The 26,145-nt window shown below is 49.3% G+C and overlaps 1 pseudogene; it reads right to left on the bottom strand.

Moving 5' to 3' along the window:
- Positions 1 to 3,166: 3,166 nt before the first annotated feature.
- LOC129557969 (PI-PLC X domain-containing protein 1-like) lies at positions 3,167 to 25,935 on the bottom strand (annotated as a pseudogene).
- Positions 25,936 to 26,145: the final 210 nt, after the last annotated feature.

Raw genomic sequence — 26,145 nt, 5'->3', positions numbered from 1 at the left:
GTGGCAAGACATACTTAAAGTGATGAAAGAAAATACCCTACAGCCCAGATTACTATACCCAGCAAGGATCTCATTCAAATATGAAGGAGAAATCAAAAGCTTTACAGACAAGCAAAAGCTGAGGGAATTCAGCATCACCAAACCAGCTCTCCAACAAATGCTAAAGGATCTTCTATAGACAGGAAACACAGAAAGAGTGTATAAACTTGAACCCAAAGCAATAAAGAAACTGGCTACGGGATTGTACTTATCAATAATTACCTTAAACGTAAATGGGTTGAAATTTTCAAAAAGGCTAGGAAACAATTCTCATAGCCATCAATAGTTCAGTGTTGAGTTCACGAATAGTTTTTAAAGTTTGGGACAAACTGTAGTATTTGCTATTTGAAGTACTATTTGTAATTGGCATATTACGATGTAACATTGGTCTTCATTTCCAACTTAAAACGCCTAAAAATGCCTAACAGGTTTTTAGATTTGTGGATTTTAGTTGAAATGTATTTTATGATGTTACTAAACCTGCAGAAATATTGAAATATTTCAGAGAACTTATTCACTGTACATTTAATTTATTTTATTTATAAAAGTTATGAACTGTAGAAAGTTTTACTTGTTGGGTCAAATGCTTGTTGCTTCAAATGCTTGTTGTATTTGAAGTGCTAGTTACAAGAAAATCAAATACCTTCAATGTATAAATGCTATTAAGTTTTTAAAGGACTCTGGAGTATAAGTAAGTTTGTTTAAAGAAATTTAGTCTGTTCAAGTTGAATCAGCTCTGTCAAACATTAATTAAAAGCCTCATTTAAAAAAAATTTAAAAAAAAAAGAATGAATTTCACTTTAAATCATATTTTTCATTTGCAACAGGATATTTCATATACGAATATAAGATTTTTCATGCTAAAAACGTTTGTACCTTGCAGTGAATATTTTGTTTCACTGATTTAGACATAAATGAAATCACATTGTGTGTCTTTGCCTTGACCATCTTTGTGGCATCACTGTGCATTTAGAATCATCTACTTGAAAGTGTGGACTGTGAAGTCCTCGGGTCACATACTGTTGAAGCCTAGCTAGAAGGATTTTGAGCTAGCACGTGAAATGAGTGCAGTTGTGCGGTAATTTGAACACTGTCTGGCATTGTCCTTCTTTGGGACTGAAATGAAAACTGACCTTTTCCAGTCCAGTGGCCACTGCCAAGTTTTCCAAACTGGCTGGCGTATTGAGTGCTGTGTTCCCTGCATGCTGTTTTCTATTTCTTCAGGATTCCCTGTTCCTTATCAGTTCCTATTCCAAAAATTAGTAAAGATGCATGCAGTTCTCAGGACTGAGGTCATGGGATGAGACATGCTGTGACTCTTTTCGGCGTCAGTGACCTTCTATGTATTAGACTAGCCATATGTGGCTATTGATAAAATTTCATCCTGTGTAATAGCTGAGTAATCATCTTACTAAAGATACATAAGCCTGCATTTCTGCTAATAAAGCACCTTTGCTCCATCAGAGCTTTGGTCCCCGTGTCTCTCTCTCTCTCTCTCTTCACTCAGCTAGCACTCTGGAGCACAGAAACCCATCTTGCTGACTCTGCTGCCGGGCTTCTAAGACTCTCTCGAGAAGGCAGCCGCTGCCTTCGTGAGAGAGGCAAGTCCTGTGTCAAGGACATTATTGGTTCTCTGCGTAAACCAGGGAGTATCAGCCTCTCTCTCTCTTTCACTTTCTTATCATTGCCTCCAGACCGCCAGGTCCCAGTACACTAAAGAACACCAACAAATCACCTCCATTCACTTTGTTCGCACTGCTGCGTCCTAAGGCCCACTTGACTCTGCACTCCAGGATGTCTGGCTCTAGGTGATTGATCACATCATTGTGGTTATCCAGGTTATTAAGATTTTTTTTGAAAGTTTTTCTGTGTATTCTTGCTACCTCTTCCTAATGTCTTCTGCTTTAGGTAGGCCCATAACGTTTCTGTCCTTTATTGTGCCTGTATTTGCATGAAATGTTCCCTTGGCATTTCTCATTTTCTTGAAGAGATCTCTAGTCTCTCCCATTCTATTGTTTTCCTCTGTTTCTTTGCTTTATTCAAATCCCTTGTGAGTATACATTGGAAATGACAAATAGATTCAAGGCTTAGATCTGGCACACAGAGTACCAGAAAACCTATGGATGGAGGTTCTTAACATAGTACAGGAGGTAGTGATCAAAAGCATCCACAAGAAAAAGAAATGCAAAAGGGCAAAGTGGCTGTTTGAGGAGTCCTTACAAACAGATGAGAAGAGAAGAGAAAGGCAAAGGAGACACAGAAAGATACAGCCACCTGAATGCAGGGTTCCAAAGAATAGCAAGGAGAGAGAAGGCCTTCTTAGGTGAGCCCCCAGGGAAGCCCCTTATCTACTAAAAGGGATTTATCAGTGGGATCACTATGTGCTCAGTCCCCTCCTATGGGCACTATGTCATAGGGCCTCCTCCCCTCCCCAGCTGGGGGTCACCGTGTGCTACTCTCAGCGCCCAGGGGGAGAGGGCACCCCAGGCTCTCCCATGGGGAAGGCCACAGACCCGAGAACCAGGTGTGTCTCCCTGAGGATGTCATTGTACAAATCATGCACTCACATTTAATCACCACCTCACACTCTGCATTCGCCGAGAGACACACGGAGGACCGAGGAGACCATGGACCTTGCCACCTGGCCCCACCTCGGCAGTCACCCACATTCAGTGGACGGGCGGACGTATTACCAGCCCTGCAGGAGAGCGCTGAGAATAGCCTCCGCAATGCCCAGCTCCTCAATACGCCAGCCGGCAGCCCGGAGGAGGCTTTGGCTTCTGGCTGCTGACATCACAGGACGTGACTGAGACGCAGCCTCCGCGACACCCAGCTCCACCCATGCGCCATCCCTCAGCCCCGAATCAGCTTCTGGTTCCGGCCGGTGACGTCAGAGGACGTAACTGAGACGCAGCCTCCGCGACGCTCAGCTCCACCCATGCGCCGTCCCTCAGCCTTGAAGCAGCTTTGGGTTCAGCCCAGTGACATCACAGTATGAGGAAGAGGAGCGGCCTCCAGGATGCCCAGCTCCTCAGGGCGCCCTCCGTCAGCCGCGAGGCAGCTTCCGGTTCAGGCCGGTAACGTCACAGGACGTGTCTGAGACGCAGCCTCCGCGGTGCCCAGCTCTTCAGTGCACCGCCCCTGAGCTCCAAAGCAGCTTCCGGTTCAACCCGATAACGTTGCCAAGAAAGCCGTCGGCCCAGATGAAGTCGTCTGCGATGGTGTTGGTACAGCCGGCAGCTGACCCCGGGCACTGGCTCCGCACCCATGCAAAGGTAGGGGAGCCCCGACTGGGTCATTTTCTCCAGGGACTAGGCTGGAGGGAGGCTGTCAAACTCCAGGTTCTCTGTGAGGTTGATGCAGGCCACGAACAGCCTGCCTGGGACAAGAGAGGGGTTGCTGTTCATGGTGCCGGCTGTGGGGTCAGCCGCCCACCTGTGCAGTCACTAACCCACGGAGTCACGTGGCCAGCCGAACCATATGGTCACCGACTCACATGGTCACCCACCCACGGGGTCACTACCCCATGCGATGATCCCTCTATGTGGCCACCAACCTACGTGGTCACCCCCGCCATGGGGTCAGTAATCTGCGAGGTCATGCGGTCACCTGTCCACATGTTTACCCACTCACACCGACAGCTGCCCACGCGGTCACCCACTCACCCGGTTAGCAACTCACATGGTAACGCACCCTGCAGTCAGCAACTCAAACCGGTCACCCAGCCACACGGTTACCCACCCACGCGGTCACCAACCCACACGGTCTCCCGCCCATGTGACCAGTAACCCATTGGGTCACCCACCAACGCAGTCACCCACCTGTGCGACCCCTAACCCATGGAGTCACCTGCCCACGCAGTCACCAAGCTGTGCCATCACCCACCCAGACTCTGGCCTCCGCAGCGGTCAGAGATTCAGATGTCCGACAGAGACCAAAGTTCGGACAGCAGGGGCTCACGTGGGTGTTGACTCATGAATTTCTCGTGTTACAGAGGGAAGGCAGGCTGGACAGTGACCCCAAAGATGTCCACGTCCTGGCCCCGTGTGGTGGACACAATAATGTCCGCACGGATGGTCACATCCTGTCTACATCCTGACCCCCTGTGGTGGACGCAAACGTCCCCAAGGATGTCCACACCCTGCTCCCCATGTGGTGAACAGAATAAAGTCCCCCAATATGTCCTGTTCCATTTGTCCACTTGAACACAAAGCCAGCCCCGTGTGCTAGGACATGCATGTGACCAGGTGTCCTGGTGTGAAGGCGGCACTCAGCTGGGTGCCTGCAGCTCTTCACGTGATCCAGGTATTGGACGAGGTCTCGGGGCTTCACCTGGTTCCCCCACCGGTAGGGGATACGGGAACACAGTTCTGCATGCTGACTCATGGATGCCTCGTCCTTGTAGGACAGGATGACCTGCTGTCCCTGGGACCACAGCTGGTGCAGAGCTGGCACCTCCTTGGGGGAGAATCATCCGGGTGCCCGTGAGACGTGTGCATAGGGGTGATTGGGGTGCCTTGTGACACGATATGTCAGTTATCGGGGGTGTCCGAGAAGCTACAGTGATGTGTGGATTATTAGGGTGTCTATGAGCAGTGATGGGCTGGTTGTTGGGTTCTCTGTGAGAAGAGGCAGTCATGGGTGGATTATTGGCATGTCTGAGTAGAGACACTAGTGAGTAGATTACTGGGGTGTCTGAGTGGAGACGGTGATGTGTGGGTAATTGGGGTGTCTTGAGCAGTGATTGGCAGATTTTTGGGGTGTTTGAGTGGAGACAGTGGTGGGTAGATTACTTGAGTGTCTTGAGAAGGGATGGGTCGATTATTGGAGTGCCTGAGTGGAAACAGAAGTGGGTGGATTATTGGAGTTTCTGATAGGAAACAGCAGGTGGCTTACTGGGGCATCTTGAGGTGTGATTGATGGGTTTTGGGGGTGCCTGAATAGAGAGCAGGCAGGGTGGATTATTGGGGGTGTCTGTGACCAGTGATGGGCTGTTTTTTGGGTTGTTTGAGTGGAGACAGTGGTGGGTGGATTCCTGGGGTTCCATGAACGGCATCACCTGGTGCCTGACTCAGCCTCATGTGAGCGGATAGTCTGATTACAGTGAAGCCTAGTGCTCCCACCGCCCCCACTGCCAAGAGCATGGGGAACCTATGGGCCCTGCTCACCCCACAGGGACACAGCATGTCCCCAAAGATGTTCTTGATGCAGCCCATCAGGTACTCGTGCAGGTCCTCCATCAAGCCCTCGAAGTTCCTGCACGCCAGGATAACCACCTCCTGGGGGTGGTTCTCCAGCCACTCCAAGATCTCCATGAGGGTGTTCTGGGCAGGGGTGGAGGAGAAGGGCCTTGTAGTGAGAGACAGAGGGGCGTGGGTGAGGACTTCCCCCAGCACAGCCACTCTACAGACGGGTTGGGGGGGGTCCTGACGCACAAAGACGTAAAGCATGACGCTTGCTCCCAAGGGACCCAGCCTCTCCTGAGTGGCAGTGGGGAGCCGTGGCATTACTCTGGTGTGTGTGTGTGTTTGTGTGTGTATGTACACGCTCCTGTAGGCACAGGTGCATGCGTTCAGGGTCTGTGTGTGCACAGAGGCAGAGAGCAGTGCTTATAATATTGTGTGAAGTCTGTAGTCCAGGGAGCATGAGAGGCCAGCAGGGTCCTTACACACTGAGGCCCAGGACGGAAACTCCAGACCCCAAGGGTCATTAGGTTCTGTAGTGGGGGCCCCGGGGGCTGAGGTCAGAGTGAGACATTAAGTGAGTTGGCCAGCAGCCGAGAGAATGGACTGAACATCCCAAAACTGGACACAGGAAAAGACGTGTCAGGGACCCGGTATAGCCAAATTCTGAGAGACACCCCAGAGGGCAGGGGTACAGGTGTGAGTTCAGAAAAACAAGTTGGTCAGGAATTCTGAGTGACTGATGCCAGAGGTCAGCCCTCTCCTGCCTGGAGTGGACCTGTGTTGTCCCTTTAGAGGTCAGCCACTCCTGCCTGGAGTGACCATGTGCCCGTCCGAGTGGACGTGTGCCCATCCCCTCAGAGTCCCTCCCCCTCCTGCCTGGACCAGACGTGGCTGTCCCTGGCTGGCAGACCCCCGCCATCCATACCGCCGGCCCCCACCCCCACCTCCATGAGGGCCGTCATGTACACCATGTGGCCAGAGTGCAGGTTCCTCTCGGTGCCCTCCTCCATGTGCACCATCTGCAGGTCCTCACGCCGGCATCCAGCTGCTCCGTGTTACTCAGCGCCTGCACACTGAGGTCCGTCACCTTTGCTGGGCACAGGGGGCGTCCCCCAACTCAGGGGCTGGGCATGCACTGAGGACGCACAGCTGAGGGCCACATCGTCCACTGTGAAATCAACAGTGTTGTTGCTGCTGGGTTTTAGGCTGTGCTTCTGGAAACAAGGTCTCCTGGATCACTGCTCACGTGGAGCACAGCGTGTGGTCTTGCGGGGGTGTTCCTGCAGAGTCCAGCCTCACCTGACTCTCAGGCAGTCCGTGGGTGGAAGCTCCCTGTGGGTTCAAGAGATCCGGCTGCACGCCACCCAAGCTGGACCCTTGGACACGAGGACACCCAAGACCCACAGAGGTCTGTGCCCACCCCCACAAACAGCACTAGGAAAGGCAAGAAGGAATCAAGGGGAGAGAAGCAAAGGAAGAAACGTGTGTCCACGACACAAATAAAACAGGGAAAAGCAAAAAAACAAAAAACAAAAAACTTTAACATAAATTGAAAAGTGAAAGTTGCTTAGTTGTTTCCAACTCTTTTCGATCCGATGGGCTGTAGCCCTCCAGACCCCTCTGTCCATGGAATTATCAGGCATGATTACTGGAGTGGGTTGCCATTCCCTTCTCCAGATCTTCCCAACCCAGGAATCGACCCTACATCACCCACATTGCAAGCAGATTCTTTACCAGCTGAGCCACCAGGGAAGCCCTAATATAAATCAGGAGCAGAAAATGTACTGTGTCCTCTACAAGGAGCCATGATGGAAAAAGAATAAAACATAAGGATACAAAAATGGGAAAGTAAATAATAGATTCTCTCTATCAAAAATAAAACAGAAAGCAAAGCTAATATTAACATAAACTAGTTGCAGAAAATGGTACTGTGTTCTCTACACAGAGTCATAATGGAAAAAGAAAACTATATAAGGATAAAAAATGTGAAAGGAAGTCACAGCCCCCACCAATCCAAATTAAAAGGAAAGCAAAGACTCATAGGAATATTGTCAGCTACACACAGGCACTTGCCATCCACCTCTACAAGGATTAAATGAAGTGCTCCTTGAGCCGCTAATCTTCAACACCCCCTGAAAGACCACCACCCGTGCCCCCCACCCCGCACACACCCAGGTCTCTTTGGCAGCCATACCACTTGAGACCATGGCACCGAGGTACCCCAGGATGGATGGACCCTGCCCTGGACGGAGGCAGAACAGAGGGACCTAGCACCAAGGGACCCTCAGAGCAGAGGAACCCCAGTCCTGCAGGACCCCCGGGCTCTGGTGGCCCCCCTCCTGCTCACTCTCTCCTCTGGGTGTGAGCTCTTAAGGCCAGGCTGCAGGCACCTGATGCAAGCAGGAATGTAGTTTGTGCACATTCCAGCCCTGGCTCTCTGCCTGTCAGCTCCCCTGAGGAGGATTCCAGCAAGCTGGAACCTCCCAGGAGGAAGCAGTTACACAAGGCAATAGCTGTGCTTGACAGCCCCTTGTCCTCTTGGGAGGACCAGCCTGGGAGCAGAAAATCCAGGAATCTGAGTGCCCCTCAAGTGTGGGTACAGGAAGGTGGGGTCCATCTGTCCCTTCCAGTGGGCCCCTGCTTCTGCAGGCACCTGGGCCCAGGTGGGTTGTCTACCCTGTCCTGCATCCACCCCCTGGCTAACCTGTGTGCCAGTGACAGGACTGCTCTCAATAGGGTGCCACCTCCCCACAGAGAGGTCCCTCACCATTGACTCCTCTCCATCCTCCACAGTGACTGCCTCCCACCCCGGCTTCTCTCCACCCCAGGAAACCCCCGATCCACCCTGGGGAAGCCCTCGAGGGGAAGGGTGTGAGTGTTTGCATGTGATGTCAGTCGCTTCAGTCGTCTCGACTCTCTGTGACCCCATGGATTGTAGCCTGCCAGGCTCCTCTATCCGTGGGATTTCCCAGGTGAGACTACTCCAGTGGGGCGCCATTTTCTCCTCCGGGGGATCTTCCCGGCCCAGGGATCAAACCCAGGTCCCCTGCATTGCAGGCTGATTCTTTACCATCTGAGCCACCAAAAAGTCTCCCTGGAGGGGGTGTAGGGGTGCAAACGCAAACCCATCTCAGACGACATGGGAACTCAGCTATTGCTTATCTGGAATGAGGAAGGAGATCTGGTATCAGCTCAGTTGCACAGAGGGTGGGACCTAGCCTCCCCCTTCCCCTCCCAGCTCCCCCAGCCTCTGTGTCTTCAGATGGTGATTCTCTTAGTCCATGGTCCCCCGTTCTGGCTTCAGGCTGATTCCACAGTAAAGCTGTGTCCTTTCCTACCTTTCTGGGAGTTGCTCTGGGTGGGGAAGATCTCCTGGAGGAGGGCATGGCAACCCACTCCAGTATTCTTGCCTGCAGAATCCCATGGACAGAGAAGCCAGGCGGACTACAGTCCATGGGGTTGCAATGAGTCAGATATGACTGAGCAACTAAACCACAATTCTGCTTTACAGCAGGTTTGTTCTTAATCCCGTTTCCCCACCGGGGATAAGGACACGGCCCCCTGTGGGTGACACTAGCTGCTGGAGCTGGGTCCAGGGCCTGGGCGTGCCTGCAGACCCTCACCTGGGTGGTGGGCCACTTGAGCACCACGGGCAGGGTGGCACATGGCAGCACTTTGCCCAGAAGCTGCAGCAGCCTCGCCTCTTTTGAGAGATGGGTGACTTCTTGTTCAGGCAGTATATCATCCTGCGGTGGCTGCCTGCAGGCAAACCAGGCGGGGGACATGTCACCCCCTGAGCCTGTCCACTGTGCCCCCAAGCCGCCCTAAGGATGCACAGTTGTAGCACCGTGGGGCACAGGGGAGTACCGAAAGTTGTATCCACTGAGTCCTGGGAACTGCATCTTGTCTCGAAATGGGGTCTCTGCAGATGTGAGAAAGAAAAGAGCAATTTATTTAAGGAATCCCTTTTTTGGACAGGAAAGGCTTACAGTGGCTTTTGATTTTCTGGTTTGTTGTTTCCAAAGTGGTGCTGTTAGCAAAGAGCCCGCTTGCCAAAGCAGGAGGCATAAAAGATTCAGGGGTGATCCCTGGGTTGGGAAGATCTCCAGGGAAGGGAATGCGAACCCACTCCATTATTCTTGCCTGGAAAATCCGATGGAGAGAGCTGGCTGGTACAGTCCATGGGGTTGCACAGAGTTAGACACGACTGAGCACAGACAGACCCTCCCTAGTTACAGGTACTTTGAAGTTATTCATAGTATTGTCGGGCTCTTTATGATGCCAGTGTTGTGGTCATTTATTAATGGTCATTTCTGTGTGGTTTCATTTGTTCTTTTTCCTTTTAAATCTGTGTGATCTGTTTCGGAGACAGTGTGGAGAGATTTCCACTTTAGCAGTCACCTGGGGACAATCCAGAAATCCTTCCTTTCTGTCTCTGAACATAGGTTTGGACTAGCTTTCTTTTGTTTTTAGTTTTTTTTTTTTCATATTAATGTATTTATTTTCATTGGAGGCTAATTACGTTACAGTATTTTATCGTTTTTGCATACAGCGACAAGAATCTGCCATGGGTGTACACGTGTTCCCCAACCTGAACCCCCCTCCCACCTCCCTCCCCATACCATCCCTCTATCCTATATCATGCATCGAACCTGGACTGGCGATTCGTTTCCCATATGATAATTTACATGTTTCAATGCCATTCTGCCAAATCATCCCACCCTCGCCCTCTCCCACGGTGTCCAAAAGACATTTCTATAAATCTGTGTCTCTCTTTCTGTCTCGCCTACAGGGTTATCGTACCATCTTTCTAAATTCCATATATATGCGTTAGTATCCTGTATCTTATTTTTTCTTATTTATGCTCAGGGTCACGGGATGGGAAAGAGGATTTACTAGTTCATAATATAATTTGATTTGATGATGTTATGGAAGAGTGGATGGATGGATGAATGGATGGTGGGTAGATGGATGGATCAATCAGTGGATGGGTGGATGATGGACTGGTCAGTGGATGGATGGATGGGTGATGGATGGATAGATTTATGGATGGATGGGTGGGTGGTTAGATGGGTGGGTGTGTGGATGGATAGGTGAGTGGGTGGATGGACAGATAGATGAGTGGATGGGTGGGAGTGTGGGTGGATGCATGGATAGGTGGGTCAGCAGCATGTGGTCCATGCACACAGTGATGTATGACACACCCTGAAAAGGAGTAAGGTTCTGACACAGGCTACATCGTGGATGGACCTTGAACACACGATGGTCAGTGTGAGAAGCAGACACAGAAGGACACATTTTACGTGTCCATTTATAAGAGAGGTCCAGAACAGGCAAATGTACAAAGACAGAAGCAGATGAGTGGTGCCCGGGCTTGGGGGAGAGGCATCATGAGTTATTATGTAAGGGGTACAGGAAGGAGAGGGGCCAAGGCCTGAAGACTCGGAAGCGTCCTCCTTGTGGGGCCCCCACAGCCTTCCCCATGGGGAAGCACTCGGAAGTACTAGGAAACTGGGTCCATGGTTCCCTGTCTGCTCCACCCCCTCAAGGGAAGGGCCGGGTGGGGGCCCCTCGTCCCGGGGGGAGTGGAGTCGCTGGCATAGAACCCCACAGCTGTCGAGAGGGTGAGAAAGAGTCTAAAGCTGCCTTCCATAGAAAGTAGCACTACCTGTTTGTCCAACTGTCCATGTGCGTTCCCAGTGGGTAGTGCCCAGGGTCACAGCCAGGGCAGGGCCCAGTGTCTGCACGGCCATAGGGGCGCTTGTGGAGAATGGGGCGCATTTGCACCTTGAGCAGGGTTCTGTCTAGCAGGGACCCTCCCCTCCCAAGCCAGGGTGTCTGATGAACAACCCTCTGATGGCCTGAGCACAGCAGTGTCACCCTGGAAGTGCCCGCTTGCCTCGTCACCACCGGGCATCCCCAAGTCGAGATGCCCGCCCATGGCTGAGCTTTGCAGCACTTTTGCAACCAAAATGGCTGGAGTCAGAGGTTCCTCATTTTAATTAGATAGTTCGGGACCACTTATCGAGTGTTTGGGGGCGGGTGGCCCCCTTAAACTTTGGGCCCTCCAGGCTCAAGTGCAGTAGGTGCTGCACAATCTCTGATGGAAAATATGGGTGGAAAGGTGAGGAACCTGAAGTTCCCAGGGCTGCCCTGGAGTAGGACAGAGTGGCTGAGAAGGCACAACCCCCCCTTCCAAGGTGGCTGGCATGTGTCCTGAAGGCAGGCTGTCGGGGGTTCACGTATCTTCCGGGTTGATTGGGATAAAGTGGACAGACAAGGGAAGGTGCTGGTGTGTGTATGTGTGTGTGTGCAGTGTGTGTGTGTGTTCAGTGTGCCTGTGTGTGCCTGCATGTGTGAATCTTTGGCACTGAGGCTTCCCACACTTGGACCCGTCTGGCAGCCACATCCCCGCCGAGCTGAGCCTGCGGGGCCTCACCTGGGAAGGAGAGGTGTTGCAGGGGCATGTCCCAGAGCCGAGAACTCAGTGCTGACATCCAGTCCATGTTCACCTTGCTGGCACAGGAGGGAGACGGGCGAGCTCACCTGCCAGCCCATCGGAGGCTGAGCCTGGGAGATCTGGGGGAGGAAATGGGGCTTTGCATAATTAAAACAGGACCTGCAGAAAACCCAGTGCTGGCGGCGCAGAGGCATGGCTCTGAGAAACCAGTACCTGCGGACTTCTCTCCAAGAGAAAGGAGGATGTGGTGGTGGAGAGGGGAGAAGAGCTCTACAGTAATAGTTCCTCCCTGCAGTATTAGCTCTTCTCTGTTGTCATAGTAACAGTTTCCCCTATGGGGTAACAGTTGTCTAGAGTTCTCCTTTATCGTCTTAGAGTAATAGATCTCATTTATTCTCATAGTCCTCCACTCCACACACTAATAGTCCTGCCTCTATTGTCATACTTCACTTTCTGTTGTCATAGTCCCCCCTCTGCCGTAAAAGTCTCTCCTCTACTGAAATAACACCCCCTCTAATGTCATAGTCCTACTATATAGTGATTGTTCCCCCTCTGTTGTCAAAGTTCCCCTTCTACAGTAGTACTTTCACAGTCCCCTCTCTGCAATAATAGTTCTCCTTGATTGTAGTAGTCCCCTTAAATTATAAGTCTGCCTCTAATATCCCCCTTGTAGAGTAAAAGTCCTCTATTGCTGTAATATCTTTCTACAGTCAACACCCCCCTCCACTGTCATAATCCACTCCCTGTTGTAATAAGTCTGTCTCTGTGGTAATAGTCTTTCCTCTAATAATCTCCCTCTGTTGTCAGTATTCCCCTTCCACAGTGAAAGTCTCACTTCTACAGCAACAGTCCTGCCTCTACTGCCATAGTTTCCCCTCTGTACTAATAGTCCACTTCTCTTGTCCCTATTCTGTATTAATAGTCTCTTCCCTATCATAATGATCCTCCCTCTATAGCAATAGTCTTCTTCAATCTCAGTCATCCCTTTCTATGGTAATAGTCCCTGTCTGCAGTAATAGACCCCCATTCATTATAATAGTTCCCCCTAAGGTAATTGTCCTCTTCCATTATACTAGTCCCTCTCCGTCATAGTGCCCTCTGATCAGTAATAGCCCCCCTCTAGAAAGACAGACCACCTTCTACTATACAAGTCCCACATAAACTATAATAGGCCCCTCTCAACAGTGAGAATCCTCCTCTATGGTAAGAGCCCCCCTCTATTGTAAGAGTCCTCCCTCCACAAATAGATGGGCCTCTTCTGTAATAGTCCCCCTCCACAGAATGTTCCCCCTGTATTGTAATAGTTCCCTTTATTATAATAGATTTCCATATTGTCATAGTCCCTCCTCTACTGGAACAGCCCCCACAGTATCAGAGTCCTCCTGCCATTTACTTTTCCCCCTCCACAGTAATAGTCCCCACTACAGTAAAGGTCCTCCTTTATTATGAGTTTCCTCCCCACAGTAGGGCTTCCCTGGTGGCTCAGCTGGTAAAGAATCTGCCTGCACTGTGGGAGACCTGGGTTCACTCTCTGGAAGATCGCCTGGACAAGGGAAAGGCTAGTGTTCCGGTATATCTCCAGTATATCTCCAGTATTCTGGCCTGGAGAATTCCATGGCCTGCATACAGTCAGACAGGACTGAGCGACTTTCACTTTCTCCACAGTAACATCCCCCCTACATGGTCATAGCCCCATTTATTGTTGTATCTCCCTTTTATCATATTAGTCATCTCTCGGCAGTAATATTGCCCCTGTAAAAATAAAGGCCTGCTGCTAAGTCACTTCAGTCGTGTCCGATTTTGTGTGACCCCATAGACGGAAGCCCACCAGTCTCCCCCGTCCCTGGGATTCTCCAGGCAAGATCACTGGAGTGGGTTGCCATTTCCTTCTCCAATGTGTGAATGTGAAAAGTGAAAGTGAAGTCGCTCAGTCGTGTCCGACCCTTAGCGACCCCACCGACTGCAGCCTACCAGGCTCCTCCCTCCATGGGATTTTCTAGGCAAGAGTGCTGGAGTGGCTTGCCATTGCCTTCTCCGAAATAAAGTCCTACCTCTGTTTAATCATCCCCTCTCTAGTGTAATAGTCCTTCTCCCTGAAGGACTCGTATCCTCCTGTAACAGTCCCCTTTCCTCTTCACAGTAATCCTTTAGGATCAAAGTCTCTTTTCTAATCCAAATATTCAACGGGATGCAAGTAGAACACGCAGCAAAACAGTACATCAGAACTCCAAGCACGGCACCATGGGGAGCACCTGTGGATGTGTGTGCCCCTGCACATAGGGCTCCTTTGGTGCATCTGCGTCACCATCCTGGGGACACCTGTGGGTGTGTGTCTGTCTTCCCCTCACAGAGGAGACCTCCCCATTATACACGTCACCTGCACACTGGGTGTCCTGTCCACAACTCTCCCCATAACACAGGTTACCGGCCCACTCCTGAGCCCTCTTGTCTCCACATCCCTGGACCTCTGTTTCTTCACCATCCAGGTCAGCGTGTCAAAAGCACTTCATCCTCCCATTTGCGCTGGCCTGAGATGGTGGTGGGTTCACAGTGATGGGAGGAGGAATGTCCCATCGTCTGTGAACACCAATCCTGTACTTGTAAGACACGCCCCCGTCTCCCAGGTACATAGGTGTGGGTCACCTACCCTCTTTTCCCTTTCTGTGAACTCAGGCTGCCTGGTTTCCAAGTGCAGATTCAGGAGTGCTCCGCAGTAGTGCCACCCAGTCTTGGGTCCTCGGACAGCACCCCAGGGAGCAAGCCGGGTGCCCCTGCACACCCCAATGGCTTCTGCTCTGGGGGACACTTCTTCCTGTGGGTCTGCCACGCCCTCTGCGTTCTCAGTCCACTCAGGTGAGCAGGTGGGGCACATGCCGGTGAGGTCTGGTTCTGCCCCCGTGGGCCCGCAGTGAGACACTGGAGGAGGCCCCGTGTGATCTCGTGCACATCTGTGGGTGGGGATGGGCACAGAGTCGCTTAGGAAGTAGTTCTCAGGTGAACGAATGGATGGAGCAATGCAGGGCTGGCAAACCCTGCCCATAGCCGGTCCTCTCGTCCTGCTCACCCGGCCCCCTGAGTGGTCAGCAGGCTTCAGGAACACCAGGCTCCTAGACATTTTCTCAGGCCCCCAAACTCACCAGCCCCCTGAAATGCTCACTCGGTCCCCCAGATACTTGCCAGGCCCATGAAATGCTCACTGGGTCCTGCAAACTCGCCGGCCACCTGAAATGCTCGCTGGCTCTCCCAGATACTCGTCAGACCCCTGAAAGGCTAACAGGGTTCCCCTAACTCGCCAGCCCCCTGAAATGCTCATTGAGTCCCCCAAGCACCTCCTGGACTCCCAAAGTGTCCATCCACTGGGACCAGCCCATGACCCGACCCGCTCAACATAAGGACAGGACGCGAGACCTGGGTCATCAGGTGTCCTCTCCCAGTGGCACTGGTCAGCACAGGGTTAGCACTGACTCAGCACTCATGATGGGCTTGTCACGGCGCCGCACGAGCCACAGTCCAGCGGCTCCCTCAGGCTCCGTGCTCCGACCCAGAGGGACTCAGCTTCCACGTGGAGACGCCAGGTGGATGCCTCCCTTCCCCGACGTGGTCCAGGCCCTCCAGCCCCTTCTGTGCACAAAGACACACGCATATACGTATCTGATGCTGGGAAAGATTGAGGGCAGGAAGACGAGGTGGGTGACAGAGGATGAGATGGCTGGATGGCATCACCGACCCAATGGACATGAGTTTGAGTGAACTCCGGGAGTTGGTGATGGACAGGGTGGCCTGGCGTTCTGTGATTCATGGGGTCGCAAAGATTCAGACACGACTGAGCGATTGAACTGAACTGAACAACGTCTCCAGTAGGCTGCCCTTTGCTATTCAACAGCTTTTTTTTTCCTGATGATCTCTTTGATGGATATTCATGTCCGTTTGTTCCTTGCAAACTCTTCATTTATCTCACATCCCTAACTTTTTCTTAATAATCATAAGTTGGTTTTTTAAGTTTGTGAGTCTGTTTCCACTGCATAATATCCGACATTTGCATTAATTTCAAGAAGATAGCTATCAGTGCTACCTTGTAATATTTGTCTTTTTCTCTCTGCCTTCCTTTCCTTAGTATGGTATTCACTCCATCCATCCATACTGCTTTCACTGTCACTATTCTATTCTGACTCAGGGCTGGGTAGCATTCCAGTGCAGAGGTGCACCAGTCTGTCTTCATTTTCCTGTCGATGGAAAACTTGGTTGAGTTTGTTGCAGGGAGAAGGAAATAATGGGCTTCCCTGGTGGCTCAGCCAGTAGACAATCTTCCTTACAATGCAGGAGACGTGGGTTCCGCCCTTGAGTAGGGAAGATCCCCTGGAGAAGGGCATGGCAGCCCACTCCAGTATTCTTGCCTGGAGAATCCCATGGACAGAGGAGCCTGGTGGGCTACAGTCTATGGGGTCTCAAAGTGTTGGACATGAGTGAAGCGACTGAAAATACATGTAAAAGAAAAAAAGAGGAATGCGTTTTCTTTTATTTCCCTTTCTTGAGAACAAAGGAGATAAAACAGTGAGCAGGCCTGAACATTCCTAGTTTCTTTACTTGAACTGCTTATAACTCTGAATGTCTGTGACGAAGTTTGCTTTTCTGCCCCCTAACTCTGCAGGAGCTACAATTAACATTTATTCCTTGGACTCCATGCTAAATACATCCCCTATCTGGTGTTTCCCCTTACAACACCCTTCCCCTTGTACTTACATACCAGAAAGAAGGCCGCGGAGCCACCCCAACTGCCAGAGTCAGTTACTGGGTTATTGACTTCAGTCTATGACTGTCTTTGAAAAAGTGCACAAGGAAGAAATCTAGATCCTCTCCCCTTTGTTCGTCATCACTGACTGCTGACTGAGCACTTGCCTTATAGAAGGCCCTAGACTCTTCATGGGCTTGGGGGTGTGTGCACAGTCCTTGAGTCCTGACCCTACTCTATTCCCCTTTCCACTGGCTTGAGAATAAAGCCACCTTCCTATCTCCTTCAAACTTTGTCTCTGTAATTTTTATTTGGCTTCACTTGGCAGAGAAAGCCAAGATTTTGGCCAGCAATAATTCTAGTTTTTGGCCATTGTCAATCGAGCTGCCCTGGAAACAAGGGTGCACGGGTCATTGTGAATTCTGATATTCTCTGGGTGTGGCCCAGACAGGGGCTTGTCGGGCCATGTGGTTTCTGGATGTTGAGTTGATAAGGAACCTCCTTGCTGGTTTTGATAATTTCTGCACCCATTTATCAGAGACGGCAATGGTAAGGCACTCCAGTACTCTTGCCTGGAAAGTCGCATGGACAGAGGAGCCTGGTAGGCTGCAGTCCATGGGGTCGCTACTAGTCGGACACGACTGAGCGACTTCACTTTCACTTTTCACTTTCACTCATTGGAGAAGGAAATGGCAACCCACTCCAGTGTTCTTGCCTGGAGAATCCCAGGGATGGCAGAGCCTGGTCGGCTGCCATCTATGGGGTCGCACAGAGTCGGACACGTGAAGCGACTTTGCAGCAGCAGCAGCACCCATTTACACCCCCACTGAGAGTATAGGAGAATTCCCTTTTGCCTCCATCCTCTGCAGCCCGTGTTCTCTATAGATTTTTAGACAGGGGCCACTCTGACCTGTGGGAGGGGATTTTTCATGGGAGTTTTGATTTGCGTGGATTTAAGAAACAGCAGCGTGCTGCCGTCCATGGAATCGCTAAGAGGAGGACACAGCTGAGCACCTGAACTGAATATATAGTGAGCTGGACAAACTTTCCAGGTGCTTTTTGATATTGTACAGTGACTCCAGTTTACCTCTTGACATTGTTTTCTTGAAAGGTGACCCTGTTTTGAATTCCTGTCTGATGATCTACCCCGGGACATGACTGGATGGGAGAGGTCAGTTTCATTCCCTCAGGCCTTGTGAATATGAAGAGCCCAGCAGCACTAGGTTTAAAAGTGTTTTTCTGGATGACGGTTCTAAGGCAACAGCATTGCTTCCTGCCCTACTCTAGTGCTCAGTCATTGAGTCTCATGGAAAACTCTGTTCATGGTTTGTCATCTAGAGTGGAATGTGCCAAGGCTTGAGGCTCATTTATCCATCCCCCTTACCCAGGGTCCCCAGGACACATCACAGTTTGTGGAGCCCACTCTGCAGAGGGTGCTGTCATCTGTAGGTGTGGTGACCCTAAGGACGGAGGCTGGAGGTAGGAACCCCAGCCTCGGGGACAGAGTGGCCAGGGGACCTTGCAAACCTGTTCCAGCCCGGAGGCTCCACCAATTCTTGGATGATGGAGGCTTGGTTTCTTTGCAGGAGGTTCCACCTGCATGTGGAGATTGGGTGCTCCTGCAGAGGGAAGGAGGCACCCCAGGTCCGTTGTGGGGTCACATTTCCTCCCACATGCTCACAGCTCCGTCTGCACTGAAGCCCTCCAGTCTTGGGACTGAACCAGCTCAGGCTCCAGGGGTGTGACACCATGCGCGTCACCATGTACTGAGGCAGTAGAGTCAGACTTTCTGATTCCTTTTTTATACTTTTATTCCCTAAATTGAATTGGCATATGTAGTTGATTCACAAGGTTGTGGGTGTTTTTTGTTTTTCTTTTGGATGGACAGCAACTCGATTCACTTGTACGTAGATGTGTATATCTTCTCTTCCAGGTTCTTTTCCAGTGTAGGATGTTACAGTGTTGAATAGGATTCCCATCTACACAGCGGTTCCTGGTGCATTCTTTTTTTAAAATAATATTTGACTCCCTATGTTAGATGGAATCAATTCATTACTCCATGTCCCACAATTTTGTTTTGTTTTTTCTTTCTGGGGACCATTGATTCTTTTCTGAGTCTGTGAGAGTGTTCCTCTTTGGTAAAGAAGTTCATCTGTATCCATTTTTAGATCCCAGCTACAGGTGATATCTTATGCTAATATCCCTCTCTGTCTCCCTCACCTCACTTGCTATGATCATCTCTACTTTTTTCCCTGAAGCTGTACATGGCATTCTTTCCTGCTTGTTATGGCTGAGTGGTTTTTCATCGTCTATACATCCCATCTTCTTTATTCAGTGTCGACGTCTTTGCTTGCAAACAATTTTTCCCATTCTGAGGACTGTCTTTCTCTTTCCTTTAGGGTTCCTTTGCTATGCAAACGCCTTTAAGGTTAATTCAGTCCTGTTTTCTTAGTTTTGATTCATTTTTCATATTCTGGGCACACTTGATGGAATTGATGTTACAGCATGTCCCCCCTGTATTGTCCTGACAATTGCATAGTATCCGTCTGACACTGAGATCTTTATCTTCTTTGAAGTTGATATTTGTGTCTGGTTTGAGGGATATTCTAATTTCATTCTCATTTTCATTATTGTTGCATGTCCATGCTGTCATCCATAGTGGCTTTCACGTATTTTCATTTACCGCAACGGAGGTGGAGGGTTCCCTTTTCTTCATGGCATCTGGTGGATTTAACCTTTGTAGAGTGCATGACAGTCACCATTCTGATTGGTGTGAGGTGATACCGAACACCCTTCCCTAATATTTAGCAATTTTGACATCTTTTCTTGTGATTTCCTTTTAAGCGTGAGATATAGTTACAAGTTAAAATTGTCTTTGTGGTGGTCTACCCAGTTATGAAGTCTTTTTTGGTGACCACCTCTTGGAAACTCCAGGAGATCAATTGTTTTTCACTTAGAAACCCTTGGATCTTGTGAATATTAAGTGCCCATCAACATGACTTTCTGTTGATGGGCAGGGCTGTGGCCCTCCCCGTTGTTTTAGCAGAGATCAAGCTACAGTGGAGGAAATGAAGACAGAGGCCAGCACCGACCCACGCCTCCGCCATATACCCCTAGGCCCTCACGGGCAAGTCTGGTTCTGTCTCTTGTGGTTCACTGCTCCTTTCTCCTGGGTCCTGGTGCTCACAAGGTTTTGTTTGTGCCCCCCAAGAGTCTGTTTCCCTCCTCCTGTGGAAGTTCTGTAATCAAATCCCACTGGCCTCCACAGTCAAATTCCTTGGGGGTTCTCAGTTCCCTTGTCAGATCCCCAGGTTGGTAAATCTGCTGTGGGTCGTAGAACTTTGTTCACAGTGCGAGAATTTCTTTGGTGTGATTGTTCTTCAGTTTGTGGGTCATCTACTCGGGGGCTCTATGGTTGGGGTTAATGGCAAACTCCTCCAAGAGGGCTTATGGCACACTCAGGACTGCTGCACCCAGAGCCCCTGCCCCTGTGGCAGGCACTGCTTACCCGTGCCTCTGCAGGAGATGCTTAGACACACAGAGGCAGGTCTGGTCAGTCTCTGTGGGGCCTCCTGGTGCACACAAGGTTGGGTTTGAGCCCTCCAAGCTCAGTGTCTCTGGCAGGTATGGGGTTTGTTTCTAAACACGATTTTGCTCCTCCTACCATCTTATTGGAGCTTCTCCTTTTCCCCTGGACGTGGGGTATCATTTTATGGTGGGATCCAACATTCTCCTGTTGATAGTTGTTCAGCAGCGAGGTGTATTTTGAAGTTCTCACGGGAGAAGATGAGCACACATCCTTCTGCTCCGCCATTTAGTCACTTTGGATTAAAGATTTACTGAGCATGGCCCTGCCCATCAGAACAAGACCCAGTTTCCCCCACAGTCAGTCTCTCCATTCAGGAAGCTGCCATAAGCTTTTTATCATTGTCAATCAGAGGGCAAACAGAATAAAAACCACAGTCACAGAAAACAAATCAAACTGATCAATCTTTAATGTTGAGGAAGCTGAAATTGATGGATTCTATGAAGACTTACAAGACCTTCTAGAACTAACACCGAAAAAAGATGTCCTTTTCTTTACAGGATCATGGAAATCAAAAGCATGAAATCAAGAAATACCTGGAGTAACAGGCAAATTTGTCCTTGGAGTACACAATGAATTAGGGCAAAGTCTATCAGAGTTTTACCAAGAGAATGCACTGCTCATAGCAAACACCCTCTTCCATCAACACAAGAGAAGACTCTACACATGCACGTCACCTTGTTGTATGGTATGTTCCTGTAGGTTTGATTTGTATGTCTCTACGAATGAGCAGTGTTGACCATCTTTCCATGTGTTTTTAGCCATCTGTATGTCTTCTTGGAGAAAGTGTCTATTTAGGTCTTCTGCCCACTTGTTGAATGGGTTGATTGTTTTTCTGGTATTGAGCTGCATGAGCTGCTTCTATATTTTGGAGATCAGTCCTTTGTCAGTTGTTTCATTTGCTGTTTTTTCTCCCATACTGAAGGCTGTGTTTTTACCTTGCATACCCCATGAACAGTAACAAAAGGCAAAATGATAGGATACTGAATGAGGAATTCCCCAGGTCGGTAGGTGCCCAGTATGCTACTAGACCTCAGTGGAGAAATAACTATAGAAGGAATAAAGGGATGGAGCAAAAGCAAAACCAATACCCAGCTGTGGATGTGACCAGTGATAGAAGCATGGTCCAGTGCTATAAAGAGCAATATTGCATAGGAACCTGGAATGTTAGGTCCAATCAAGGCAAATTGGAAGTGGTCAAACGGGAGATGGCAAGAGTGAACGTCGACATTCTAGGAATCAGTGAATTAAAATGGACTGGAATGGGTGAATTTAACTCGGATGACCATTATCTCTACTACTGTGGGCAGGAAACCCTTAGAAGAAATGGAGTAGTCATCATGGTCAACAAAAGAGTCCGAAATGCAGTACTTGGATGCAACCTTAAAAATGACAGGATGATTTCTGTTCGTTTCCAAGGCAAACCATTCAATATTACAATAATCCAGGCCTATGCCCCAACCAGTAATGCTGAAGAAGCCGAAGTTAATCGGTTCTATGAAGACCTACAAGACCTTTTAGAACTAACACCCAAAAAAGATGTCCTTTTCATTATAGGCGACTGGAATGCAAAAGTAGGAAGTCAAGAAACACCTGGAGTAACTGGCAAATTTGGCCTTGGAGCACGGAATGAAGCAGGGCAAAGGCTAATAGAGTTTTGTCAAGAGAATGCACTGGTCATAGCAAACACCCTCTTCCAACAACACAAGAGAAGACTCTACACATGGACATCACCAGATGGTCAACACCGAAATCAGATTGATTATATTCTTTGCAACCAAAGCTGGAGAGGCTGTATACAGTTAGCGAAAACAAGACCAGGAGCTGACTGTGGCTCAGATCATGAACTCCTTATTGCGAAATTCAGACTTAAATTGAAGAAAGTAGGGGAAACCCCTAGACCATTCAGAAATGACCTCAATCAAATCCCTTATGATTATACAGTGGAAGTGAGAAATAGATTTAAGGGACTAGATCTGATTGATAGAGTGGCTGATGAACTCTGGACGGAGGTTCGTGACATTGTACAGGAGACAGGGACCAAGACCATCCCCATGGAAAAGAAATGCAGAAGAGCGAAATGGCTGTCTGAGAAGGCCTTACAAATAGCTGTGAAAAGAAGAGAGGCGAAAAGCAAAGGAGAAAAGGCAAGATATAAGCATCTGAATGCAGAGTTCCAAAGAATAGCAAGGAGAGATAAGAAAGCCTTCCTCAGTGATCAATGCAAAGAAATAGAGGAAAACAACAGAATGGGAAGGACAAGAGACCTCTTCAAGAAAATTAGAGATTCCAAGGGAACATTTCATGCAAATATGGGCTCGATAAAGGACAGAAATGGTATGGACCTAACAGAAGCAGAAGATATTAAGAAGAGGTGGCAGGAATACACAGAAGAACTGTACAAAAAAGTTCTTCACGACCAAGATAGTCACGATAACGTGATCACTGACCTAGAGCCAGACATCTTGGAATGTGAAGTCAAGTGGGCCTTAGAAAGCATCACTACTAACAAAGCTAGTGGAGGTGATGGAATTCCAGTTGAGCTATTTCAAGTCTTGAAAGATGATGCTGTGAAAGTGCTGCACTCAATATGCCAGCAGATTTGGAAAACTCAGCAGTGGCCACAGGACTGGAAGAGGTCAGTCTTCATTCCAATCCCAAAGAAAGGCAATGCCAAAGAATGCTCAAACTACCGCACAATTGCACTCATCTCACACACTAGTAAAGTCATGCTAAAAATTCTCCAAGCCAGGCTTCAGCAGTATGTAAACCGTGAACTCCCAGATGTTCAAGCAGGTTTTAGAAAAGGCAGAGGCACCAGAGATCAAATTGCCAACATCCGCTGGATCATGGAGAAAGCAAGAGAGTTTCAGAAAAACATCTATTTCTGCTTCATTGACTATGCCAAAGCCTTTGACTGTGTGGATCACAATAAACTGTGGAACATTCTGAAAGAGATGGGAATCCCAGACCACCTGACCTGCCTCTTGAGAAACCTGTATGCAGGTCAGGAAGCAACAGTTAGAACTGGACATGGAACAACAGACTGGTTCCAAATAGGAAAAGGTGTACGTCAAGGTTGTATATTGTCACCTTGCTTATTTAACTTATATGCAGAGTACATCATGAGGAACGCTGGGCTGGAAGAAGCACAAGCTGGAATCAAGATTGCTGGGAGAAATATCAATAATCTCAGATATGCAGATGACACTACCCTTATGGCAGAAAGTGAAGAGGAACTCAAAAGCCTCTTGATGAAAGTGAAAGAGGAGAGTGAAAAGGTTGGCTTGAAGTTCAACATTCAGAAAACAAAGATCATGGCATCTCGTCCCATCACTTCATGGGAAATAGATGGGGAAACAGTGGAAACAGTGTCAGACTTTTTTGGGGGGGGCTCCAAAATCACTGCAGATGCTGATTGCAGCCATGAAATTAAAAGACGCTTGCTCCTTGGAAGGAAAGTTATGACCAACCTTGATAGTATATTAAAAAGCAGAGACATTACTTTGCCAACCAAGGTCCGTCTAGTCAAGGCAATGGTTTTTCCCGTGGTCATGTATGGATGTGACAGTTGGACTGTGAAGAAAGATGATCGCCGAAGAATCGATGCTTTTGAACTGTGGTGTTGGAGAAGACTCTTGAGAGTCACTTATACTGCAAGGAGATCCAACCAGTCCATTCTAGAGGAGATCAATCCTGGATGTTCATTGGAGGGACTGATGCTAAAGCTGAAACTGCAATACTTTGGCCACCTCATGAGACGAGCTGACTCACTGGAAAAGACTGTGATGCTGGGAAAGGTTGGGGGCGGGAGGAGAAGGGGACGACGGAGAATGAGATGGCTGGATGGCATCACCGGCTCTGTGGACATGAGTTTGAGTGTACTCCGGGAGTTGGTGATGGACAGGGTGGCCTGGCGTGCTGTGATTCATGGGGTCGCGGGGAGTCGGACACGACTGAGTGACTGAACTGAACTGAACTGAACTGATAGTTTCCTTTGTCGTGCAAAAGCTTTTAAGTTACCTAGGTCTCATTTGTTTATTTTTGTTGTTCAGTCCTTGGGGTTTTAACCATGTTCCTTCATCTGCTGGATGTTTCTCTGTCATTTCGTTTTGTTTAATTTGCTGTGTTTGTGACCCCTTTCTTGGTTGAAAGGCTGTAGTTCCTCTTAACTTTGGAGTCTACCTCTCCTGAGTTGAGTTGGACCAATGCCTTGTGAATGTTTCCTGGTTGGGGGGATTTGTGTTTGTGTTCTGGTAGGTGGAGCTAGATTTTGTCCTTCTGAAGGGCAGTGGCTGGGTCCAGTAGTGTGGTTTGGGGTGTCTATGGGTTGAGTATGGGTTTGAGCAGCCTGTCTGCCAGTGTTCATTGCTGTGCCCTATTTGTCGAAAGAAAAGGTGAGGAGTGTTTGTCACTACAGCTTGCTGGCTTTTGAGTGTGGCTTAGTCTTAGTATTGAGATGGAGGCTTTTGGGAGGGCACTCATCTATTAATGTTCTATGGGGTCACGAGTTCTCTAGTGATCGAAAGTCCTGGAGTCGTTAGCCATCAACCATTTCCTTCCCCAGGGGATCATCCCCACCAAAGGGTCAAAGCCAAGTCCCTTGGATTGCAGGCAGATTCTTTACCGTCTGCACCCCCAGGGAAGCCCTTAGAGAATACCTGCTGACACTGATTAAATATTAAACAAATATATGTTGAAAATGAAGAGTGTACTGATGAATAGTGGAGACTGATTATCATGATAATTATTGTTATTTCACAAGTCTTTGCTGTCAGATTAAAGCAGGAATGTGTATGGTATCTTGTAGGAACACAGTACAGTTTCTGACTGTCTGTTCATCTGGACGTTTCTTAGGCTGATGGCAGGTCCTCAATTACCTTCTAAAGACAGTGACAGGGTTTTTCATTGCTTTGTGTTTTTTTTTTAACCTTCCTTCGCTTTCTCATCTACTTGTTGTACTTGTTTAGTGGCTAAGTGACGTCAGACTCTTTGTGAACCTATGGACTGTGGCCCACCAGGCTCCTCTGTCCATGGGATTTCCCAGGCCAAAAAAGAAGAAAAGCCCGGTTTGGGGAAAGAGAACATGGGCAGAGACCTCTGAAGACACAGGGATGGTAAGGCCTGCCAAGACGGGATGAGGGTTAGAAAGCTTCGGGTTTATGTGAGGTCTGCGCAGGAACCACGGCTCCCAGGCCTGGCCATGGACACTGCCCAGCACCCGTCTGCCTGCCCTCTGTCTGTCCTTCCCCACATTTGCCAGGATCCCTGAGATCAAGACTGTGGTACTTGCTGGAGTCTAAACACAGCAGTCTGCTTTCAGGTGTGTGGTAGGTATCAATTGCTCTTAACAACTCACTGCTGCTGCTGCTAAGTCACTTCAGTCGTGTCCGACTCTGTGTGACCCCATAGATGGAAGTCCACCAGGCTCCCCTGTCCCTGGGATTCTCCAGGCAAGAACACTGGAGTGGGTTGCCATTTCCTTCTCCAATGTGTGAAAGTGAAAAGTGAAAGTGAAGTCGCTCAGTCGTGTCCGACCCCTAGCGACCCCATGGACTGCAGCCCACCAGGCTCCTCCATCCATGGGATTTTCCAGGCAAGAGTACTGGAGTGGCTTGCCATTGCCTTCTCCGTAACAACTCGTTACAACTCAGCAAAGTGCGACGAAGAGGCAACGGTTAATCTTGCTCCAGTGAGCTGAGGGACCATGATCGGTCACAGGGCCAGAAACCAGACAAGAGTTGCTGAAGAAGGAGCCCAGAGAAATTATTGAAAAACCACTGAAATTGGTTATTAGAAAACAGCAATGAAAACACTACAAACAAATACAGGATATAAATTATAGATTTCTCCTTTGATGGTGCTTACTCTGGAGCTGAAGATAGGCTTTGGGATCTCTCTCCTCGGAGCTCAGCTCCACCTGGAGGGCCACCATCGCCTCCAATGCCTCCAGTGGGGGCCGGTCACCTGCAGTTCCTGAACTTGGATGTTCATGGCCCTGCGCCTCCGGCTCCTCCTCCCGCTCCTGCGAGGACAGCTTCTCCTGCTACTCCTCTGCCACCACTTCAACCTCCTCAATGATGTCTTCCACCAGCCACTGGAACACTTGCCGGTCTGCAAAACCTGTCCCACCTAAGGGCCGCTC

The sequence above is a fragment of the Moschus berezovskii genome, chromosome X, assembly GCF_049115385.1.
Source record: "Moschus berezovskii isolate FMDL1 chromosome X, NW_MosBer_1.0, whole genome shotgun sequence".
NCBI classification, from domain to species: Eukaryota; Metazoa; Chordata; class Mammalia; order Artiodactyla; family Moschidae; genus Moschus; species Moschus berezovskii.
This window is presented reverse-complemented; position numbering and strand designations above follow the sequence as displayed.